This window comes from Lampetra planeri, unplaced genomic scaffold (genome assembly GCF_965212315.1).
Source record: "Lampetra planeri unplaced genomic scaffold, kcLamPlan1.2.h2 scaffold_459, whole genome shotgun sequence".
In the NCBI taxonomy this organism is placed as follows: Eukaryota; Metazoa; Chordata; class Hyperoartia; order Petromyzontiformes; family Petromyzontidae; genus Lampetra; species Lampetra planeri.
The window spans coordinates 30,001-35,000 of NW_027615282.1; positions in this window are offsets into that span (position 1 = coordinate 30,001).

Sequence of the window (5,000 nt, forward strand, 5' to 3'; positions counted from 1 at the left end):
CTCCCGTTTGATGGGGTCTATGTGTAAAAATTTTGACTTTTTTGAGTGCAGGTGCAAATCTGCTGAAAAAGCCTGTGGAAGTTTCACGGCGTTCGTACGATATTTGGCGACGCAAAAATGAGCGATTTCCCAGCTCGAGAGAATTCGGCGCGAGAGAAACGATGCCCCGTAACGCACATGAGAGCAATCCGGGCCAATTTCTCCCGTTTGATGGGGTCTATGTGTAAAAATTTTGACTTTTTTGAGTGCACGTGCAAATCTGCTGGAAAAGCCTGTGGAAGTTTCACGGCGTTCGTACGATATTTGGCGACGCAAAAATGAGCGATTTCCCAGCTCGATGGAATTCGGCGCGAGAGAAACGATGCCCCGTAACGCACATGAGAGCAATCCCGGCCAATTTCTCCCGTTTGATGGGGTCTATGTGTAAAAATTTTGACTTTTTTGAGTGCACGTGCAAATCTGCTGAAAAAGCCTGTGGAAGTTTCACGGCGTTCGTACGATATTTGGCGACGCAAAAATGAGCGATTTCCCAGCTCGATGGAATTCGGAGCGAGAGAAACGATGCCCCGTAACGCACATGAGAGCAATCCCGGCCAATTTCTCCCGTTTGATGGGGTCTATGTGTACAAATTTTGACTTTTTTGAGTGCACGTGCAAATCTGCTGAAAAAGCCTGTGGAAGTTTCACGGCGTTCGTACGATATTTGGCGACGCAAAAATGAGCGATTTCCCAGCTCGAGAGAATTCGGCGCGAGAGAAACGATGCCCCGTAACGCACATGAGAGCAATCCGGGCCAATTTCTCCCGTTTGATGGGGTCTATGTGTAAAAATTTTGACTTTTTTGAGTGCACGTGCAAATCTGCTGAAAAAGCCTGTGGAAGTTTCACGGCGTTCGTACGATATTTGGCGACGCAAAAATGAGCGATTTCCCAGCTCGATGGAATTCGGCGCGAGAGAAACGATGCCCCGTAACGCACATGAGAGCAATCCGGGCCAATTTCTCCCGTTTGATGGGGTCTATGTGTAAAAATTTTGACTTTTTTGAGTGCAGGTGCAAATCTGCTGAAAAAGCCTGTGGAAGTTTCACGGCGTTCGTACGATATTTGGCGACGCAAAAATGAGCGATTTCCCAGCTCGAGAGAATTCGGCGCGAGAGAAAACGATGCCCCGTAACGCACATGAGAGCAATCCGGGCCAATTTCTCCCGTTTGATGGGGTCTATGTGTAAAAATTTTGACTTTTTTGAGTGCAGGTGCAAATCTGCTGGAAAAGCCTGTGGAAGTTTCACGGCGTTCGTACGATATTTGGCGACGCAAAAATGAGCGATTTCCCAGCTCGATGGAATTCGGAGCGAGAGAAACGATGCCCCGTAACGCACATGAGAGCAATCCCGGCCAATTTCTCCCGTTTGATGGGGTCTATGTGTACAAATTTTGACTTTTTTGAGTGCACGTGCCAATCTGCTGGAAAAGCCTGTGGAAGTTTCACGGCGTTCGTACGATATTTGGCGACGCAAAAATGAGCGATTTCCCAGCTCGATGGAATTCGGCGCGAGAGAAACGATGCCCCGTAACGCACATGAGAGCAATCCCGGCCAATTTCTCCCGTTTGATGGGGTCTATGTGTAAAAATTTTGACTTTTTTGAGTGCACGTGCAAATCTGCTGAAAAAGCCTGTGGAAGTTTCACGGCGTTCGTACGATATTTGGCGACGCAAAAATGAGCGATTTCCCAGCTCGATGGAATTCGGAGCGAGAGAAACGATGCCCCGTAACGCACATGAGAGCAATCCCGGCCAATTTCTCCCGTTTGATGGGGTCTATGTGTAAAAATTTTGACTTTTTTGAGTGCACGTGCAAATCTGCTGAAAAAGCCTGTGGAAGTTTCACGGCGTTCGTACGATATTTGGCGACGCAAAAATGAGCGATTTCCCAGCTCGAGAGAATTCGGCGCGAGAGAAACGATGCCCCGTAACGCACATGAGAGCAATCCGGGCCAATTTCTCCCGTTTGATGGGGTCTATGTGTAAAAATTTTGACTTTTTTGAGTGCACGTGCAAATCTGCTGGAAAAGCCTGTGGAAGTTTCACGGCGTTCGTACGATATTTGGCGACGCAAAAATGAGCGATTTCCCAGCTCGATGGAATTCGGCGCGACAGAAACGATGCCCCGTAACGCACATGAGAGCAATCCGGGCCAATTTCTCCCGTTTGATGGGGTCTATGTGTAAAAATTTTGACTTTTTTGAGTGCAGGTGCAAATCTGCTGAAAAAGCCTGTGGAAGTTTCACGGCGTTCGTACGATATTTGGCGACGCAAAAATGAGCGATTTCCCAGCTCGATGGAATTCGGAGCGAGAGAAACGATGCCCCGTAACGCACATGAGAGCAATCCCGGCCAATTTCTCCCGTTTGATGGGGTCTATGTGTAAAAATTTTGACTTTTTTGAGTGCACGTGCAAATCTGCTGAAAAAGCCTGTGGAAGTTTCACGGCGTTCGTACGATATTTGGCGACGCAAAAATGAGCGATTTCCCAGCTCGAGAGAATTCGGCGCGAGAGAAACGATGCCCCGTAACGCACATGAGAGCAATCCGGGCCAATTTCTCCCGTTTGATGGGGTCTATGTGTAAAAATTTTGACTTTTTTGAGTGCACGTGCAAATCTGCTGGAAAAGCCTGTGGAAGTTTCACGGCGTTCGTACGATATTTGGCGACGCAAAAATGAGCGATTTCCCAGCTCGATGGAATTCGGCGCGACAGAAACGATGCCCCGTAACGCACATGAGAGCAATCCGGGCCAATTTCTCCCGTTTGATGGGGTCTATGTGTAAAAATTTTGACTTTTTTGAGTGCAGGTGCAAATCTGCTGAAAAAGCCTGTGGAAGTTTCACGGCGTTCGTACGATATTTGGCGACGCAAAAATGAGCGATTTCCCAGCTCGAGAGAATTCGGCGCGAGAGAAACGATGCCCCGTAACGCACATGAGAGCAATCCGGGCCAATTTCTCCCGTTTGATGGGGTCTATGTGTACAAATTTTGACTTTTTTGAGTGCACGTGCAAATCTGCTGAAAAAGCCTGTGGAAGTTTCACGGCGTTCGTACGATATTTGGCGACGCAAAAATGAGCGATTTCCCAGCTCGATGGAATTCGGCGCGACAGAAACGATGCCCCGTAACGCACATGAGAGCAATCCGGGCCAATTTCTCCCGTTTGATGGGGTCTATGTGTAAAAATTTTGACTTTTTTGAGTGCACGTGCAAATCTGCTGAAAAAGCCTGTGGAAGTTTCACGGCGTTCGTACGATATTTGGCGACGCAAAAATGAGCGATTTCCCAGCTCGAGAGAATTCGGCGCGAGAGAAACGATGCCCCGTAACGCACATGAGAGCAATCCGGGCCAATTTCTCCCGTTTGATGGGGTCTATGTGTAAAAATTTTGACTTTTTTGAGTGCAGGTGCAAATCTGCTGAAAAAGCCTGTGGAAGTTTCACGGCGTTCGTACGATATTTGGCGACGCAAAAATGAGCGATTTCCCAGCTCGATGGAATTCGGCGCGAGAGAAACGATGCCCCGTAACGCACATGAGAGCAATCCGGGCCAATTTCTCCCGTTTGATGGGGTCTATGTGTAAAAATTTTGACTTTTTTGAGTGCACGTGCAAATCTGCTGAAAAAGCCTGTGGAAGTTTCACGGCGTTCGTACGATATTTGGCGACGCAAAAATGAGCGATTTCCCAGCTCGAGAGAATTCGGCGCGAGAGAAACGATGCCCCGTAACGCACATGAGAGCAATCCGGGCCAATTTCTCCCGTTTGATGGGGTCTATGTGTAAAAATTTTGACTTTTTTGAGTGCAGGTGCAAATCTGCTGGAAAAGCCTGTGGAAGTTTCATCCGACGAAAAAAGCACGTTCTCGAGAAAGCAGGAGAGCTAAGTCATTCACAAATTAGCTGGATTTGGCTTGTGGTTCGTTTCCCAAGTAACAGAGCGGCATCAACCTTTAAGTGCACGCCAGTACATCCCCGTGGGATACAGGGGGTCTCGGCGGACTTTGCTCGGGGGAAAAACGTCGAGGTGAGCCGCCTGGCCATGCTGTTCATGGGTCTCTCCTTTTTAAGTTTCGCCTGCCAATTTATTTTCTCTAGCGGTTTTATACACTAACACTCGATGTTTTGGGAAAGGAATACAATTGTTCAAAAAACGTCTTCGCAATTCATGTCGTTAGATTGCTAATGAAAATTCGTAAAAAAACGTACACGCCATACATGTTCTTTGCTTCCCTCTCGATACAAGTGAAGGGGGAAAAACAGCCTTAACGTTGCTAAAAAAATCGCCCTTTACATATACATGGGTCGTCTTCCCCTCTCGACAACGGAGACAAGTAACCCACGCCAGGCACTGTCAGTAACTGCCATAGATCTGCTTTAAAATGCCCATTCGTCTTGCGTCGCTCACGTTCCCGGAGCTTTGGGTAATGTCTGAGGCCTATCCCCGCTAATTTCTACCGTTTGTCGGTAGCTGTCTGTAAAAATATAGCATACACCAAAACGAGAAAATATTTCCATCGCACCTGCACAAGTGTATGGACAATGGCAATCTTCATGCGATGCATAAGTGGTGTGTGTCAGCAGGTTTTGTTTCCCAAGTTTTCCGTGAATGAGCGAGTATCTTGAGCTGTGTGACTCAGCCCGAGGGAGCCTCTTCTCCTCCAGAGTGTGTGGGGAAGGCTGTCCCCTTGGGTTGGTGCTGCACGGGTTCGCTGCGCTGTTTGGTCTTGTGCCAAGGAAGGCTGCCAACTGTGCAAGAATTTTAGGGTTGGTTTCAATTGCCGTTGCCGGTCCATAGAGTAGCGAGCATTGTAAGGCCGCTCTAGAGGTTTGCAGGCATGTGGGGTCGACCCCTGCTCCTTCCCTCCCCACCCCACGTAGGGTGTGTGTGGTGCGCTTACAGCTGCCTCAAAGTGGCTGGCCTTGTGGGAAGCCCTGTGTTTTGTGAGCTTTCAGCA